This window comes from Podarcis bocagei, assembly GCF_964188305.1.
Source record: "Podarcis bocagei genome assembly, chromosome: 17".
Lineage (NCBI taxonomy): Eukaryota > Metazoa > Chordata > Lepidosauria > Squamata > Lacertidae > Podarcis > Podarcis bocagei.
Genome location: NC_138143.1, coordinates 10294857 through 10314792, shown reverse-complemented (window position 1 = coordinate 10314792; position 19936 = coordinate 10294857). Strand labels below are relative to the sequence as shown.

Genomic DNA, 19936 nt, shown 5'->3' with positions numbered 1-19936 from the left:
GCTGCTTCTGTTGCTCTGTTGTGTTTTGAATTTCGTATGCCTTTTCATTGGGTGACATGTTCTGGAGGGTGTGTGTGTTGTTGTTTTTTTAAAGACAAAATTATGATAAAAGATAAGGTGTAGCAAGAAAACTTTAAGATGAGGGACTGAACCATAAACAGAATATGGAATCTAAAATAGAACCACTCAAGAGCAGTAATCCAGGCAGGGGTGTGTGTGTGTGTGTGTATTTCAGATCAGAAAATAAGATGAAGAACAGGATGTAAACATAGAGGCTACTTGGAAGGCTTCTGAGTGGAAATGCTTCCTAAAAACAACTGTATAATGTAATAAATATGTAAGTAAGGAGCTTAAATTAGGCGTACATAAATCGGTGGTTGGCACTGATGTCCCAGTGGACACAGCAATGGAAGGAAAACCTGTCCACCATTTCTGACCTTGGATGGTTCAGGCGCCATGAAAACAGGACACCATTGTGGTTATTGTTTTTAACAAGGCAAAGCCTACTTTTCTATAAAGATCTAAGCCCAAAGCAGCTTATGAAGCCAAACATTCAAGAGAAAATATGAAGTAACAAAACAATGAAATGGTTGAAATGCACAATATCCAAACTGCCCATCGCACACGCCAACCAAAACAACTGCAAAGTCAAGCAAGCTTGTGATAGTGTGTCTACCCCTCTCTACTCCTCTGACCTGTCACACCCTCTCAGTGGAACAGGCCACTCAGAAATAAGATTCCCCAGATTTGCAAAAGCATTAGTTTGCAAATTCTAAAGCTTAAAAAAAGGTCTTGTAAGGGTCAGTTTTCTTGCAATTACATGCCTACCTGTCCCCTAGATTTTCCACCCGAGTTGGTTGTGTTTTGTTTATGTGCTTAATTGGTCTACTGTTTTTTCCTCACTGGAATTGTGCATCTTGAAATGCAGTTTTAATGAAACTGAATAAAGACTGCTCAGTGACTTCCAGGACCTATGGAATGTCAAGGACAGATGAATCACAGAATGCAGAGCCATGCTTGTCAACTGGAGGAGACACAAAAAAAGAGACTGGGGGAATAAAGACCTGTTTGAGCTCCTAACAGCTATTAGTATCTTATATTGGGGGCATGGTAGGGTGCATACCATGAGGTTTAAAAAGCCCTTTCCTTTCCAGAAGGGACCTTTGGTCAAATTTTATGTTCTTGGCACACACACAGGAGCCCAAACTCCCATTGCAAATGTCTCTCCCCCCCCCCCCGACTGCCACTGTAACCTCCTGGGACTAAAGGATGGTCTGGGGCTTTTCCTAATGGGGGCAAGGGAAGGGTGGTATCCAATGTAGTTTTACACAGAGAAGACCAATTAAAATTAATGAACATGACTAAGCTAAGTCTAAGGGACACGGGGAGGGGGCGCTGTAGTCTAAACCACTGAGCCTCTTGGGCTTGCCAATCGGAAGGTTGGTGGTTCGAATCCCAGCGACGGGGTGAGCTCCCATTGCTCGGTCCCAGCTCCTGCCCACCTAGCAGTTCGAAAGCTCTTCAAAGTGCAAGTAGATAAATAGGTAGCGCTCCGTGCGCTGCTCTGGTTTCGCCAGAAGCGGCTTAGTCATGACCTGGAAAAACTGTCTGTGGACAAACGCCAGCTCCCTCGGCCAGTAAAGCAAGATGAGCGCCGCAGCCCCAGAGTCGTTCGCAACTGGACTTAACTGTCAGGGGTCCTTTACCTTTACCTTTTAAGTTAAGTCTATTATTTTCAGTGGGTCCACTATGAGTTAAACTTAGTTGAACACCACCCAAAGTGATGAACTTATTCTATTGCTGAACCAAAACCTACTAGGTAACTATAGATTCCTCCATTTCACCGGAGCAAAATTGCTTAATGGGATTTAGTTTAGTTTAGTTGTTGTTTTTATGTGGTATTTGCACGACTGCCATTGGGATATCAGAAGTGGCACCCATTTACGATGTTTTGCTTTCCCAAATTCGAATGGCGATCCCAGAATGGAACTGCAAAAAAACCCTTACATCTAAGCATCCTCCTGACCGTACAGGAGATGCTTCTCAGTGTCCCAACCTAGTGACACCCATTTGCAATGCAGAGGGAAGCAGGCCAGGCTGGCGGAGGGATTTAGACTGCAGGGGCCAGAAGCCTCGGAAGCTCACCAGGAAGCATTGGGTGCTGATCCAAACCATCCCAGAGGTTTGCGCACATCCCTGAATTAAATTGGACAGCTGCATCACGCTGCCATCTTCCAGCCGAGCTCATCTGCTGTCAGAGACAATTGTGGAGGAGGAAATATTCAGGGCCATGTCTGCCAAGTGGAGTACCATAGAATCATAGAGTTGGAAGAGACCACAAGGGCCATCGAGTCCAACCCCCTGCCAAGCAGGAAACACCATCAGAGCACTCCTGACATATGGTTGTCAAGCCTCTGCTTAAAGACCTCCAAAGGAGGAGACTCCACCACACTCCTTGGCAGCAAATTCCACTGTCAAACAGCTCTTACTGTCAGGAAGTTCTTCCTAATGTTTAGGTGGAATCTTCTTTCTTGTAGTTTGGATCCATTGCTCCGTGTCCGCTTCTCTGGAGCAGCAGAAAACAACCTTTCTCCCTCCTCTATGTGACATCCTTTTATATATTTGAACATGGCTATCATATCACCCCTTAACCTCCTCTTCTCCAGGCTAAACATGCCCAGCTCCCTTAGCCGTTCCTCATAAGGCATCGTTTCCAGGCCTTTGACCATTTTGGTTGCCCTCCTCTGGACACGTTCCACCTGCATCGTGCAACCAGAGCAGTGCACTATAGAACCCCTTGCAATGTCAGAGAGGAAGTCAGGAGCCAACACAAAGACACCTGAAATCTGGGGTGGAGGTATGATGGAGGTTTTTTAATATATATATCTATATGTGTACAGTCGTACCTTGGATCCCGAATGCCTTGCGAGTTGAATGCTGTGGCTCCCAAACGCCCCTAACCCGGAAGTGAGTGTTCTGGTTTGTGAACATTCTTTGGAACCCAAACGTCCGACGCTGGTTCCATGGCTTCTGATTGGCTGCAGGAGCTTCCGAATGTTTTGGAAGTCAAATGGACTTCCAGAATGGATTCCCTTCACAGGGGCGTCGCAAGGGGGGTACGGGGGGTGGGCCACCCCGGGTGTCATGCCTAGGGGGTTGACAAAATGCCCCAGGGCAGATCAACATGGTGCTGGCACCCCCAGTGGGCGGATTTTCGCAACTGGCACAATCGTTGTCACAAAAATCCCCCCGCTGATCGTGCAAATATGCCCAGCATGCAGCCCTGGGTACCGGGCGCATTTGCGCGATTGCATGTTTTACCTGAGAAGTTATCTATGCCAGGTATCAGCTTACCTAAGTGGCGCTGTGGGTTAAACCTAGGACTTGCCGATCAGAAGGTTGGCGGTTTGAATTCCTGCGACAGGGTGAGCTCCCGTTGCTCAGTCCCAATCTAGCAGTTCGAAAGCACATCAAAGTGCAAGTAGATACCGTATTTTTCGCCCTATAGGACACACTTTTCCCCCTCCAAAAATGAAGGGGAAATGTGTGTGCATCCTATGGGGCGAATGCAGGCTTTCGCTGAAGCCTGGAGAGCGAGAGGCGTCGGTGCGCACCGACCCCTCTCGCTCTCCAGGCTTCAGGAAGCTATCCGCAAACCTTGCGCACCCGGCGGGAGTTCCCGCGGGCTCGCAAGGCTTGCAGGCAGCAGCCTGCAGCCCGGAGCACCCTCCGGAGGACGCCCCGTGCTTCGGGCAGGTGTCCGCAAGCCTTGTGCGCCCGGGGGAACTCCCCCCGGGCTCGCAAGGCTGGCGGATAGCAGCCTGTTCTGGGGGCTGAGGTCGGGGGAGCAGCGTGCAATGCGGCAGAACAGAGCAGCCTGCATGACCAGTAGTCATGATTATGGAAGTTGGGGGCATCCTAAACGAAGCTCACTGGGAGATTTTGGACACGAGGTGCTTGCCACCTCAGATGAATCAGTGGAACTCAGAGTGCTGTTGCGAAGCGAAAAACTGTCCCGCACTCTTTGGAAGAACAGTGAGGTGCAAATCTACATAATATTCATGTTAACACATTCTTCAAATGCCTATCCTAATGCAGCCAAAACAGGGAGAGATGGGGGAACATCGAGGTTTACAGATACACACATCCCTTTTAAAAAAAACCCCAAAAGGGTGGCAGGACTTCCAAAAAAGTCCAACAAGGACTCAGCATGATCAATAGCACGAAATGGTTTGGGGGACAGAAAAACAAGCCAGGGGAGTAATGAAATGAACTATTCTGGCAGAAGCCATAGCTGAAACCCTGAAAGCGAGGGAGGAATTCCACCCAGCAACATTTTATAATAATCAGCCAATAATCTGATGAAGCGTTTTCAATGCTAAGTGCTGTTCCACGATTAATAATGAAACGTAACATTCATTTGAGTGCTCTGCGCTCAAAACACTTCACATATGTACTTTGAGAAATCGGTACAACAACTATGTAAGGTAAAGGTAAAGGTAAAGGGACCCCTGCCCATTAGGTTCAGTCGTGGCCGACTCTGGGGTTGTGGCGCTCATCTCGCTTTATTGGCCAAGGGAGCCGGCGTACAGCTTCCAGGTCATGTGGCCAGCATGACTAAGCCACTTCTGGCGAACCAGAGCGGCGCACAGAGAAACGCCGTTTACCTTCCCGCTGGAGCGGTACCTATTTATCTACTTGCACTTTGACGTGCTTTCGAACTGCTAGATTCGCAGGAGCAGAGACCAAGCAATGGGAGCTCACCCCGTCGCGGGGATTCGAACCGCCGGCCTTCTGATCGGCAAATCCTAGGCTCTCTGGTTTAGCCCACAGCGCCACCCGCATCCTATGTAAGGTAGACAGGTACAATTAGGCCCATTTTACAAATGAGGACAACTGAGCCCTCTCATGCCACCTCCTTACTCTGTGGCTAGGTTTGCCCTATTTTTGAAGAGCAAAAAAGTGAACAGCCCGAGCCGCTGCCACCCTGAGCTGGGAAAAGAGGAGCATGGGCACGGTGGCAGCAGCCACATGCACCTCTTTCCCCAACTCAGGCTGGCAGCAGCTGTGGCATGCAGAGCAGCCCGAGCCCGAGCCGCCTGAGCCCCAAAACCCCGGACATTTCCTTTAAAATGTAAAACTCCGCCCAGATGGGCATGTTTGCTCCCAAAAGGGTTTCCCCAGACGTATGGAAACCCTGTCTGTGGCTGAAGCAGGATGAGAAGAGCAGGGAACTTTCTAGTCTGGGGTCTTTGCCACCATAATGTGTCATCAAAGGAACATCAAGCTAAGGATGCAGCCTGTGGATGGGCTGCTGGCCTCTGAGGCTGCAGCCTGAATGGCAGGACATATGGCCCCCCAGAAAATTTTTCTGGCTGCCAATGAAGAGCCCCCCTCTTCTTCTGTATAGGGGGGAAGAAAGATGCCCTGGCAGGAGGAGCTGGCCCCCGATGCTCTCAATGGGGTGGGGGAACGGGGTGCCTTCTGACACGGCACACATGCTTCAGCTAACAGATACAACCCCCTCTCTCCCCTTTGCATCATGTCTTTGTGCTGTAACGACCCCATCCAGCTCCAGCTGCTAGAAATGCAAGACTTTTCAGCGTTCCCTGGTTGGCCCTCTTGGAGCTCCGCACGGTCAAGGCTCAGATGCCTGCGAGGGCATTTGGGCTGGCAGAGTGCACTGAGAATCGGGCGTCCTATCCTCTCCTCCTCCCTCCCTGTCACACAGAGACATACACCCAGCCACTTGCTAAGTGTGACTGCAGAAATGTGCCCTACTTGCTCAGCCACCGAAAAGATGCATAAAAAGAGAGAGAGATCGCATTTATTATCATCCCAGGATTTGGGGGAGGAACTGTCAAGGCTGTCTGCAGACTGTGCCAGCTTAAACTACCTTTGAAATTCGTTTTAGAATCGAGAAGCCTAGTGCCAAGAGACACTGTAGAAATCCTTCACCCCTTCTGTCCCCCACCACACCTCTTCGTTGCCCAAGAACTGGGCAGCGTTCCTTCAGATCCCAAGAAGTCTACAGTCCAATGGCCTGGTCCTTGCATGCCCAGTTTCACAAACTCAGAAGTCCTGGCCCCATGCGTCTCTCTGCATCAAAAACGTGGGCATCGTCATAATATGTTATTGTGCAAAAATAAGGGGGGAATCGTAAGGGGAAAGCAGACACACAAATGCCCACCCCTGCCACCTTTATTCCTCCCCTCTCCCCACACGGAGACAAGCACGGCATGCAAAACAATGGCCTGCCCAGCCGAGCCTTGGGGACAATACAGCATTGAGTGCCCAGGCGACAGGAGGCACAAGGACTGCCAGCCACCGAATGTTGCTATTCTTACATGCATCCGACACGCCCACCCCAACAATGACACACACAGTTCCCTCCTCTCCAGAAAGGGAAACTGCAGGGAGAGTGGAAGACAATCGGGAGGAGAAGTAGGAGAAGGTTGGCTGGGAGTGGGGGTGGGGGAAGGAGAGGGAGGTTTGCTTCGTGCCCTGGGGGACTGGGTCATTCATGACTGGGCAGCAGCTGGGAAGAAAAGTCAGAATTCCTGGTTCTCTTTCTACTTTGTGAGAGGTGGAGCAGGAGGAGATTTCTGCAAAGCTGGACTCCTGGATTGTCCTCTCTAATATTTGAGCATTTAGACTGCATACACTATGTTCTTCCTAGGTAAAGGGACCCCTGACTGTTAGGTCCAGTCGCAGACAACTCTGGGGTTGCGGCGCTCATCTCGCTTTATTGGTCGGGGGAGCCGGCGTACAGCTTCCGGGTCATGTGGCCAGCATGACTAAGCCGCTTCTGGTGAACCAGAGCAGCACACGGAAACGCTGTTTACCTTCCCGCCGGAGTGGTACCTATTTATCTACTTGCACTTTGACGTGCTTTCGAACTGCTAGGTTGGCAGGAGCAGGGACCAAGCAACGGGAGCTCACCAAGACTGCTCTAATATCTTATTTTTCAAGTGACTGTGCTTGAGTCTCAGTTAAACAACTGGCTGGTTCAGATGACAACCTTGAATTAGGTTAAGAACTTCGAGAACGTAAAGAATAAAAGCCACTTGATCAGGGACAGTGCACATAGATATTGGCCTATCCCAACTTTTTTTTCATAATGGCTCCTGCTCCTGCTCAGGCTGCACATAAAAAACCCTTTTTGTTCCAGAAATTCATTCCGATTGTGCAGATAAAATATAACTGATAGAGTTTAAGAAGGGTGGTGTATTAGTGTGTGAAAACAGCCCAGATCCAATAATTCCCAGGCGTGCATCCTGGTGCCTGAGTATCTTCACTTGGTTGCAAGTGGGCAAAAGCCAGTGCAAAACGTTTCTGGCAAATTTCAAACACTGCATGCACTTTGCACGGGTGTCACACTGCACGTGCAGCTCCTCTCCCTGCTCCAATGAATGTTAGAATATACTAGAAGCATAACTTTTTCAGTAAATGCATATATTGTGGGATCCACCCCCACCTTCTGAAAATTCACTAGATCTATTTTTTTAAAAGGTAACCTGTAAATGTGTTTTATTCCATCAATCATGATTTCCGAGAGAACTAGGTTGATTTCTTCTTTTCAAAATTAGATGCACTGCTGCAAACTTCTGTTTGTTTTAAATAATCCTTTCCTTATAACTTTACTGGTTTGAGAGGCAGCTTTGTAAACAAGAGCATTGGGGTTGGCATAGATCATGGGTAGGCAAACTAAGGCCTGGGGGCCGGATCTGGCCCAATCGCCTTTTAAATCTGGCCTGCAGATGGTCCGGGAATCAGCATGTTTTTTTACATGAGTAGAATGTGTGCTTTTATTTCAAATGCATCTTTGGGTTATTTGTGGGGCATTGGAATTAGTTCATTCCATCCCCCCCAAAAAATATAGTCTGGCCCGCCACAAGGTCTGAGGGACAGTGGACCGACCTGCTGAAAAAGTCTGCTGACCCCCTGGTGTAGATGATGCCTTAACATACCCAAGCAGGCCCACACCTGAGGGGAAAGGGAAAAGCTAATGCGCTGTGCATTACATTACAGGCCACCATGTGGCCTATCTGACCACCAGAAGTGCACAAGCCTTTGCCAGCACTGGACCATGCAGAGAGATTTCTTCCGGCTTGGACTCCCATGACCTCACATTATCTCTGAGAGCCCCACCAACCAAGATATCCTGAGCTTTACTGCCTTCTAGCCCATCCCCATTGGTGCTGAGTTATTCTCACGCTTTTATTGTGCATCTCAAAGAGGAAGCCTTCAAAGTGTATGTACTTAACAGCTCCATTCCGGGAACCTTGTGATTATGCGAAAAATTGCACCTTATTTTTAAAAGCAACGCCTTCCATTCTTCACCCTTGTTTTAGTGGGGGAAAGCCTGGAAGAAGAAGAGGAGGAGGAGGAGGAAGAGGAAGAAGAAGAGGAGGAGGAGGAGGAGGAGGAAGAGGAAGAGGAAGAGGAAGAAGAAGAGGAGGAGGAAGAAGAAGAGTAGGAGGAGGAGGGGGGGAGGAAGAGGAAGAGGAAGAGGAAGAGGAAGAGGAGGAGGAGGAGGAGGAGGAAGAAGAAGAAGAAGAAGAAGAAGAAGAAGAAGAAGAAGAAGAAGAAGAAGAAGAAGAAGACGACGACATCCAAACAGCTCTATTGCCACCACAGCCCAGGCAGTGCAAAACCCAGGAGGGGACTATGTAGGACTTGATGACAAAGCTGATGGTTTACTGAGCTGCTGAACTGATGTGAAATGTCTGAAGTTCACAATACTGTGAAAAACTAAAAGTACACTGGTACTTCTGGTTGCGAACAGGATCCATTCCGGAGCCCTGTTCGCAACCTGAAAGGAACGCAACCTGCGTCTGTGCATCTGCGGGTCACAATTCACCACCTCTGTGCATGCGCGTGATGTCATTTTGCGTGTCTGCGCATGCGTGAGCGGCGGAACCCGGAAGTAACCCTTTCCGGTACTTCCGGGTCGCCGCGGGACACAACCTGAAGCAAACGTAACAAGAGGTATGACTGTAGATGTGGAGTCCCACACAAGGCCCACTGAGCAAAATGTGGGCAGGGAGCAGAACCATGCCCAGGGCTGCTCTCAAGAGTTTGCACTTAGCAACACAGGCAAACATTCATCCTTTTCAAAAACGGAGGAGAAGGAATGTAAAACTGGATCTACTGGCAGATTGCTGGATGATCTCCAGCAGTTCAGCAAAACCTGTAATTGCTTAGTAACATCGAACAGTAACCTGTAACTCATCCAAATATAGGCATGTCTGTGGGTGCAGGACCTCAACCTATGGCTCATGAATCCCAGGAGGTCAACTAGTTCAAACCCCTGCAAATCAGAGACGTGGGCAGGGGTCACCATTGCCTCCTGTTCGGAGTGAGTTCCGTAGTTCGTTCTATGCACTGCGTGAAGAAGTACTTTCTTTTATCTGTCCTAAACAGTGTTCAAAACTCCTACTGTTCTAGGCGCATTTTCTGCCTCCCCACTTCCAGCTACTCTCTGAAGGCTGGAGAAGAGACCCTCTTAAGAATATATGGGGGGGTAGGCAGGGGAAGGACTAGACCATGTGAAAAATGAACATAATATTTTAACTGCAGTTCAATCATTTTCAGCTTTGCATACTTCTAAAAAACTGTGCCTAGACATTGCATTGTTGCGTCCATAATGTAGGTTTAAGGTGCTATTTAGCTCCTAGCTTTCATATCTCAGTTTCTAACACCGGTCCTAAATCTTCCAACATTCAGCTTCTTTTGTTGTCCACAAGTTCTAAGTTTATGATAGAGGAGGAAGACCTTTTCTCCATCTAATTTCCCCATGCCATGCATAATCGTTCAGCCCGGACACTGAGGTCCAGCTCCAAGGTCCTTCTGGTGGTTCCCTCACTGCAAGAAGCAAAGATACAGGATACCAGGCACAGGGCTTTCTCGGTAGTTGCACCCATCCTATGGAATGCCCTCCCATCAGATATCAAGGAAATAAACAACGATCTGACTTTTAGAGGACATCTGAAGGCAACCCTGTTTAGGGAAGTTTTTAATATCTTATTTTTTATTGTATTTTTACTATTTTGTTGGAAGCCACCCAGAGTGGCTGGGGAAACCCAGCCAGATGGGCAGAGTATAAATAAATAATTAAATTATTATTATTATTATTATTATTATTATTATTATTATTATTATTAACTTTCCATCATGCCACATCTTATTCATATTTTTTCTAAACTAAAAAGTCCCAAATTCTCTAACCTTTCCTTATCGGGGGAGTCACACCACCCCTTTGACCACTGGCATAATGCTGATACACTCACACATATGATAGTTCCATCAGTAGACAATCTCTGGGTTGTGAGTTCGGGCCCCACGTGGGGCAGAAGATTTCTTCATTGCAGGGTGTGGAATGACCTTCGTGGTCCCTTTGAACTCTAAAATTCTCTGATCTATACACTACCATGGCTCATTTTTGCAACAGAACACCCATCTCGATGCAAAACAATCCCAGGCGTAATTGCATTTCTGGGGAACAGTCCCGTGCTACACTGTCCCTTTCAAGATTTAGAACACCTCACATTCAGGCCCCAACTGTCACTTCTGTGCGGCTGCACAAGAGCGGCTTAATGCAGCCAAATAACTGAGATTAGGAAAATAGGAAAACAAGACCCTGCAGAGCAAGAGACAAAATGAAGAAAAGCTGGGGAAAGCAAATGAGCTTTCCGTGACCAGAGGAAGAGCTCTCTCTGAATGGAACCGAGGCTGCTGCCACAAATGGAAAGGAACGACAGCAACCTGATTCCTTAGCCTCTCTTCTCAGCATTGGAACACATGATTTGCTCACATCAACAAGGCGCATCATGACGAAATGGACATGACTGCTACTCCCACAGCCTCCCAGCTGGTTCTCCTCCCAGCTGAGGAAGCTCTCCATCAGCTGCTGCTGCTTCAGACTTGAGCTTCCTCCATAACAACAGATACCATGACCTGCACTGAGGTCTTGCTGCCAAGAGATTTCAGGTATCCACATTAACACTGAGTTCCACAAACAGTTATAGCTACTCAATGAACTCTGTAAGCTGGGACCTAAACAAAAAAAAAAATTCAGGCCAAACATTTCGGACCCGTGTGGTCTACCCTTTGCCCTTTGGTCCAGAATTTACAAAGAAGAGAAAAAAATCACATTCACCAGCTTTTAACAACGTAAGAGCAGCCCTGCTAAATCACACCAGTGGCTTGTCTAGTCCAGCATCCTCAAAGTGGCCAACTAGATGCCTAAGACAGGGTTTCCCAGACTTGAGTCTCCAGCTGTTTTTTGGACTACAACTCCCATCATCCCTCGCTAGCAGGACCGGTGGCCAGGGATGATGGGAACTGTAGTCCCAAAACAGCTGGAGACCCAAGTTTGGGAAACTCTGGCCTAAGGGAAGAATCTGAGTTCAAGAGCATCCTTCACTCTTATGGTTTCCAGCAACTGATATGTAGAAGCTACTAGCCATCACTACAATTCCAATGTCAACAATAGAGCATTATCCTCCAGAATCTGTCTAATCCTCTTAACACTTTAAACAACCAATCTGTGTTACATGACCCTGGCAATGCACTCCTTCTGAAAAAATATTGAAGGGAATACCACATTACATTAATTTTAAAAAAAATTAAAAAGAAAATCTAAACAGGACACTTGCATTTTGAAGACAAACTGATCTGGAGCATACTTCCAACCTGAATGGGGACCACATTTGCCATCTTCCTGCTGAAAATTGTCCTGTTCCTTTAAGGCACCCTAGTAGCAAGTATGTCAAGCCAAGAAGGTACCATTTTCAGCAGAAACTGGCGCAGGGTCCGGATCAACAGCACCTTCCAAATTAGGGGCCCATGTTTCCCTTTTCTTCAGATTAAAAGAAGTCAATTTAAATAGGCTTTTTAATAAAGTGTGAATAGCATGACATAGCCTAGCTCCCAAAGAACTCTGCAAGGCCCACTTCTGTTTCTGTTCCAGCAACCAAGTAGGGGATAAGTTGTTGGCATCCATCTGTCTTGAGAGACATTGGAGTGGGCTTCTGGGGATGAAGTCAAATACTGTGTTAGCAGCACCAAAGTGACCTCTCCAGGGCGCAAGACTGGCCAGTTGGCATGGAGGTCCTGGGCTGCCCAGATGACAAGTCTCTCCTCTTGGCCTCACTGAAGCAGTCCAAAGGAAAGCAGAGCAGTACGTTTGGCACCAGCTTGGCTGCAGGAGTTGCTGGAAGGTGGTGTACAAGCTGCTATCCAACCATCTTAGAGACTCCACTCCAGATTTGTGTAGGGTTTACTCTTTAAGCTTTTCTTCCCCCAAAGATATCCCACAAGCCAGTGGAAGTTTAGGATCAGAGTTTTCCTTCTCCAAGATGGGCTGTCTTCCCAGGTTGATGAGCCTCATCTGCCCCTCACTTCCCTCTACAGCACGAGCAGAAACGGCTCTTCGATCCACTATTGGTCTTGTCTGCTGAATTTACCAGAGGCTGTCTTTGCAAACAGGGGAATCCCTAATTCACAGAGAGTTTGAGGGCCATTGGCTACCCTCCAGTGCTTTAGCCAGCCAGTCAAAGCCATTCCCAGGGTGTGGCCGCTGTCGCATGCTGACAGCTTCCAGAAGCCACAGGTGAGAGCTGAGTGCAGGCTGAGAATGAAAGGTGGACAACCTAACCCAGAAGGAGCATGACGTGTCCCCCAGCAGAGGTACCACCTTTCCCCCTAACACCACATTCTCCTCTAGGGTGTAAGGAGCCCACCGGAAACTTGCTAGTACAGTGGCACCTTGGTTGTTGAACTTAATCCATTCCAGGAGTCCATTCAACTCCCAGAACCATTCGAAAACCAAGGCACGGCTTCCGATTGGCTGCAGGAGCTTCCTGCACTCAATTGGAAGCCACATCAAATGTTCGGCTTCTGAAAAACGTTCGCAAACCACAACACTCACTTCCAGGTTTGCGGCATTCAGGAGCCGATTTGTTCGGGAGCCAAGCCGTTCGAGAACCAAGGTACCATTGTACTCTACTTTCTACCAACTCCTGGGTGTTTTTACCAATTGTTCAGTAGGCAAGGACCCACTGTGAGCATAGGTAGCTGTATCTAGTCCAAATACCGCCTCCTTTGACAGCTTTTCTCCGGGAACTCAGGAAGAGGTCTCTCTCATCTCCCTGTTACCCGATATTTTTTCTTGAGATGTTAGGGATCAAAACTGGAGCTTTCTGTATGCAAAGCATTGTTGTATCACTGAGTTGTGGTCCCTTCCCAAGCCCATGAGCTGGGCAGAGAATAACAGCTGCACTCCCGAGGAATAATCCATGTGAGAGTGCATTGTCTGTGAAACTGAGGTGGCAACACACCCCTACGAAGTCTCCCTGGAATTGCATCCTGGAAATTGCGACAGCACAGAGGTTAAAGCCAGGAAGGGCCCTGTGTTGACTCAACAACTTGACCGCCTACCACCTAAAAGTCTTCATAGGAAACATGGGGGAAAGCTTTCCTCATACTATAAACACAGTTTTTGTTACTGCAAAGCCACCCATTCCACCACTCCCTTCCCAACCTATTTCTGTGACAGAAGCTCACCAGCTGAACCACTTCAGAAATGTTTTGCCACTTTCCACACATTCTTTAGGACCAGCACGTTTGTTCCAGTCTCTCTGTTTGTACAAATGAAGCTTCAGAAAACAACAATCTGTAGGGAAGCTTCAGCACATGACCTCATTCTTGATGGGACTTTCAAACCAACGCTGCCATGGCTGGGGACATGATTTGTGCGACTGGAATATGTGGGGATATTAGTGCCATGATTAGGACAAAACAACACCAGGCGGGTGGGGACACAGAGGAATTTCTTACAGTGGACCCTCCGGATACAAATTAAATTCATTTCGGGGGTCCGTACTTAACCTAAAAAGGCCGTAACTGGAGGCACCGCTTCTGTGCACATGCACGGCACGATAAAGTGCTTCTGAGCATGTGCGCAGGGTGAAACCCAGAAGTATACACTTCTGCTGTGTTCACAACCCGAAATTTACATATCCGGAGCGGTACGTAACTCGAGGGTCCACTGTACTTTGTTTTCTTTGGAAATTCTGGGTGGGTTCAACTAAGTTGTTGTGCAAGCAAAACGAAGCCTGCTCATTCAAAGGGTCTTTGTCCCCACCCTGGGTAACCATTAAATCTGCTCCAAAGGGTTAGGGGAATCTCCAGGACAGGTTTAGGAGGCGTGTGGGGAGGAGAGTGGGGAAGTACCCTACTTACTGCTATGTTGAATTCCACCCTCTGCATTTCTCCCCAAGCCAGCTTTGGTTCAAACTGAGAGAGTAACCTAGCTGCATTTCAAGCCAGCAATGTGTACACAACCTAAGTTCCTCCATTTCCATTTGAAAGGGATCCAACACTTATTCCAGCAAGGCAGGAAGAACCTGGGGCTATATCAGGATTGCTCCCTTGTCAAACCGCACAACCTAATAGTTGCTTGGAGACTGCAACCTTTGAGTGGCACCTCAAAGCAGAGTGTGTCAAAGAAACTGGGGTGTAATGCCTGCTTCTGTCATGAAACTTAAGACTCGTTCCATGTGCTTCAGAGGAATACAACAGCCATGTTTCTCTCTGCCCTAGTCAGTTCAATGGGTGACAAAAGAAGATACCAGCTGCTGCAGCCTAAATGCAGATTGGAACTAATTACCAACCTCCAATTATCTCTGGTTTGAGAATCAGGATGTCTGTCTGTGAAACACAAACCATCTTTTCCTGGCTGAGTCAGTCACACCTTTGTCAAAGGAACACCCAGCTCAGCCCTCTAACTGACAAAACTTTCCCCTTTGGGGTTTGCAGCCAAAATCACAAATGCATATTCTTTTACTGTAACTCAGAAGTATTTTTCTGCACACTGCTGTAATTGCTGCCTGCACTGAAATGTAAGTAAATCCTTTTTCTGTTTATCTTACAAAAATGTGGTTCATTCTCTGCAACGGTGATGAAGAGGGAAAGGTCAAGAGACCACAAATAGAAGGGATAAAAAGGTATAACTGCCTAATTCCCAAGCTTTAATAAACTGCAAAACTTCCAAGTGTTTTTACTCTGCTAAAAAGCCTTTACTTTGCTTTAGTATTTCTCCCACACACGTGGGATAGGAGGTTCAGATTTACACCTACAGACTTAATCCTCAATCCATTTCCCACACCCTCAATCCCTGATATGACTCAGACTCTAAATGCAAAAACTGCATTTAAAAAATGTTTGTATGATTTTCACACTTTCACACATGACTGTCTTGCCATGTTTGGAGGCTGCAGCGTGGATGCACTAATAACTGCAGCACTTTCGCAGTGATTCCTCCCCTCCTCCAGTGCTTTCCGGGCTAACATTAACACTAGGGAAATCAAACAATGGCTGCAGTGCTTTTAGCAATGGGACGAGAGTCAAGTGTTCCCAAGCATGTTAACCTGGAGCTAGTGGCTTCTTGCCATTCATGTGTAGGTCCAAGCCACTTCAAAATGACACCTTGAAATGTGGCCTCCTAAACCACAGCTATGCAAGAGGGAAACAACTTCAAGACCAAACATCTCAGCCTCTACTTGCCTTTCCATCTTCTGTCAGCATCTTTTAAAAGCTTCAAAATACATTCCATGGCCGCCCTAAAAAGTTGTGTTCCATTGCCAAATGGCTCTTGCAAATTAGGAATCTTTTACCTTGAACTTCCACTGCTTGGCTCATGTATTCTGCCCTTATCCTTTTCAATTTTGCTGGGATGTTTAAGTGCTTTGGCCTTCAGCTACCAAGTGTACTGTAAGCACAACTTGAAACTTAGTCAAATAAGTTTAGTCAAAACTATTCCAACATAAAGTGGAGAGGGAAGATCCTCCACGATCATGCTCATCCCATTGGGCTGAATCCCTCCTTAGTGTATAGTTCATGAGCAGCCTTGCAAGCCCTTGAATACATCTTACTGGACAACTGATGCAAAACAAATTCAAACAGACATGAGATTAAGCCAAATCTCATTTTACACGTTGCACACAAGGACTACCTATAATGAGCACATTCCATTATAATTTGGTAAATGCCTCTATATAGTACTTAGAGGTTATGCAGGGAGTGTGGAGAAGCTTCTTAGTATTATAAGGGTCCACGAAGCAATTTTTACATATGCAAAACCTTCAACATTTGTTTTCTCCTAATCTTGAGGGTAGAAGACGGACCAATGGATTCAAGTTACAATAAAGGAGATTCCAACTAAACATCAGGAAGAACTTTCTAAGTGCTATTTGACTGGGATGGACTGCCTTGGAAGGTGTAGTGGACTCTCCTTCCTTGGAGGTTTTTAAGCAGAGGTTGGATGGCCATCTGTCAGGGATTCCTTAACTGTGATTCATACAGAGTGTTGAATTAAATGACCACTGGGATCCCTTCCAACTCTACAATACTATGATGCTATGAGCACTTGATGGGTGCTGTTGGTACCCAACTACAACATGAGAAGTTAGAACCAGCTCTTCACCACTTTCAGAAGTGGTCTACTGTTTCAGAGTGGCCACCGAGACCATATAACACAAGTCCTGAAAGACCTTCACTGGCTCCCAGTACGTTTCCGAGCACAATTAAAAGTGTTGGTGCTACCTTTAAAGCCCTAAACGGCCTTGGCCCAGTATACCTGAAGGAGTGTCTCCACCACCATCGTTCAGCCCGGACACTGAGGTCCAGCTCCGAGGGCCTTCTGGGGGGTTCCTTCCCTGCAAGACGTGCGGTTACAGGGAACCAGGCAGAGGGCCTTCTCAGTAGTGGCACTCTCCCTGTGGAACACCCTCCCATCAGATGTCAAGTAAATAAACAACAATCTGACTTTTAGAAGACTTCTGAAGGCAGGCCTGTTTAGGGAAATGTTTGATGGTTTATCGGGTTTTTAATATTCTGTTGGGAGCTGCCCAGAGTGGCTGGGGAAACCCAGCCAGATGAGCAGTGTCTAATTATTATTATTATGTTATATTCTTTCAAAGCCCAACTAACCAATATGTTAAACGTATGCTTTAAGGCAGACATAGGCAAACTCGGCCCTCCAGATGTTTGAGACTACAGTTCCCATCATCCCTGACCACTGGTCCTGTTAGCTAGGGATGATGGGAGTTGTAGTCCCAAAACATCTGGAGGGCCGAGTTTGCCTATGCCTGCTTTAAAGCATGGGCATCAACTCTAAGGAACCCAGACCCCACTGCCCCCCAAATATTTGGGGGCACCCCATCCCAAACTGACCGTGCTGAGCTGCCTCAGCCTCCTTCTCCACCACTGCAGCATGATAGCACAGGTAAGGCCCCCAATTGCCCATCCTTCTCCCTTTCTCCTGGGGCTCCTTCCTTCCTTCCTCTCCTCTGGCAGCCTCAGCCTGGACCCAAGCGCCTCGCAAGCCCCCTGCCATGAAGGAGACTTCGATGCCTCCTGGTGTCCAAGAGTGGAGAGGAAGGAGTGTTCACAGGCTGGGCTTGCCGTTGTCCACCAGTGAGACCCCTGGATCAGCCTCTCAGCCCCAGCACCAGCCTGAGCAGTGCTGCCTCCCATGCCTGGACCCAGGCAAGGAAGAAAGGTGGTTCAGCCCAGAGAGGCCTCACCCCGAGGGCTGTGCTTGCTTGGCTCCAGCCTGCCTTGATTCCTGTCAGGGGAAGGCTTCCCCAATACGGTGGTACCTTGGGTTACATACGCTTCAGGTTACACATGCTTCAGGTTACACACTCCGCCAGCCCAGAAATAGTGCTTCAGGTTAAGAACTTTGCTTCAGGATAAGAACAGAAACCGGGTTCCGGTTGCACGGCAGCGGCAGGAGGCCCCATTAGCTAAAGTGGTGCTTCAGGTTAAGAACAGTTTCAGGTTAAGAATGGACCTCCGGAACGAATTAAGTACCTAACCTGAGGTACCACTGTATTTTGTTCAAGTTGGCGCCACTGCTTTACGCTATGATGTTGCAACCATTATTTCCTCCAAAGGAACCTGCTATGGGGCCCTGATGTGGATTAGGGCCGTGCTATGTCTCCCCTGCCCTCCAGCATGCACCACCACCACAATTGCCCTGACACTGCTGGGCAAGAGAACTTCCGGGGGCAAATTGAAGTACAGTGGTACCTCGGGTTAAGTACTTAATTCGTCCTGGAGGTCTGTTCTTAACCTGAAACTGTTCTTAACCTGTGGTACCATTTTAGCTAATGGAGCCTCCCACTGCCGCCGCACCACCAGTGCGCTATTTCTGTTCTTATCCTGAAGCAAAGTTCTTAACCTGAGGTACTATTTCTGGGTTAGCGGAGTCTGTAACCTGAAGCGTATGTAACCTGAAGCGTCTGTAACCCAAGGTACCACTGTACTGGTGAGGTGATGCTCAGCAGGAAAATGGCATGGGAAGGAAATCCATCTTGTCTCCTCATAGGGTGTTGCCAGCCTGAATGGGGATCTTCCAGGGTTTGCTTTCTGCAACTGAAACATGGTGGCTCATTGCAAAGGCACACTTTTATGATGTCCATTTCTGACCTGCAGTTTGACCCTCAGTGCTAATTCTTAGGTTTGGAATGACCAGCAGGAATTCTCATGGGTCTTTTAAAGCATGAGAAGCATCATCATTAAGGATGAGACCGTGATCTCTATAGGCCAGGTAATCCCACAATGGATTAATGTGAGGAGGGTCTTCTGCATTCTTCAATTTTGGTGAAGAGGAAAATAAGAAAGATGGATTTTCCTTCTGACGATGGCTGGCGGCTATTGTTAGCTAAATTACAAGCTCTCGCAGTTGAGATGCTGTCGCGCTTCCTCCACAATCCAAGGAGGTTTTCCAGTGTGCAAATGTATTTAAATCTATTCATCGGTTCAAAAAATAGACCACTGATCCATTTTAAAAAACCTTAATTGGTTGGCAACCAATTAGGATTTTTAAAAATGGATCAGTAGTCTTCAGAAAAAGAGCCATTTTCAAAATGTTCCTGCTAGAAACAAGAGTCAAGTTTTGCACTGTCCACGAGTATTAAACCACCACAGGCCCAAAGAGGTAGAAAAAACGACCAGATTATTTTCCCCCTTCCTCCACAAATAGCTCTGCTCAGTGAACTCTGTGCTGCTTCAGGATCCTCAGGAACAGTTTAAGATAATTTGCCGCCAAAGATGGGGAAATGAATGGTGATGCCGCTCCTAGTCAAAACAGGTAGTACTAAAGAGGCTGCTCAAGTCATTTCAGCACTGAAGAAGAATAACCAGCCACTGCCTTTACCCCTCCGCAGTAGTAAATAAATACAGTAATAAATTAAATTACTTGCTTTCATTTCATGAAAACCCAAAGCCTCACTGTTCCCAATAAATTGGCCAACCCAAAGGATTCTGTTCAGACCCACTGAAGTCTTAGCTCTCAGGCCCTGGATTAACTAACCAGGAGGTTGCAGAAGGTCTGAACACAAATGCTTTATAGTAGTTTACAAAAATGTATTCCTTGCTATCATATCTGGTCAGATATCTTGATCGATTCCCAACTGTGCCCAGTCAAATGACCTTGGCCCAGTATACCTGAAGGAGCATCTCCACCCCCATTGTTAAACCTGGATACTGAGGTCCGGCTCTGAGGGCCTTCTAGTGGTTCTCTCACCACAAGAAGTGAGATTACAGCCTTCTCAGTAGTGGCGACCACCCTGTGGAACACCCTCCCATCAGATGTCAAGGAAATAAACAACGATCTGACTTTTAGAAGACATCTGAAGGCAACCCTGTATTGTTTTACAATTTTTTATGTGCTGCAAGCTGCCTAGAGTGGCTGGGGAAACCCAGCCAGATGGGCAAGGTTATATTATTATTGTTATTGTTGTTATTAATGATCAGAAGCTGAACATAGGGGCTACAGTCCTAGTCATGGCAGCTACATTCCCTCCCCTTCCCTTCACACTCTCAAGTTCTTTAAGGGAGGGAAACCCAACACTTCCCTCCCCCC

The 19936-nt window shown here is 47.4% G+C and overlaps 1 protein-coding gene across 6 annotated transcripts in view; it reads right to left on the bottom strand.

Annotated features, from left to right (window-relative positions):
* The window catches only part of ELAVL3 (ELAV like RNA binding protein 3), a 78651-nt gene that overhangs the window by 47230 nt on the left and 11485 nt on the right, over window positions 1-19936 (bottom strand). The window lies entirely within an intron of this gene.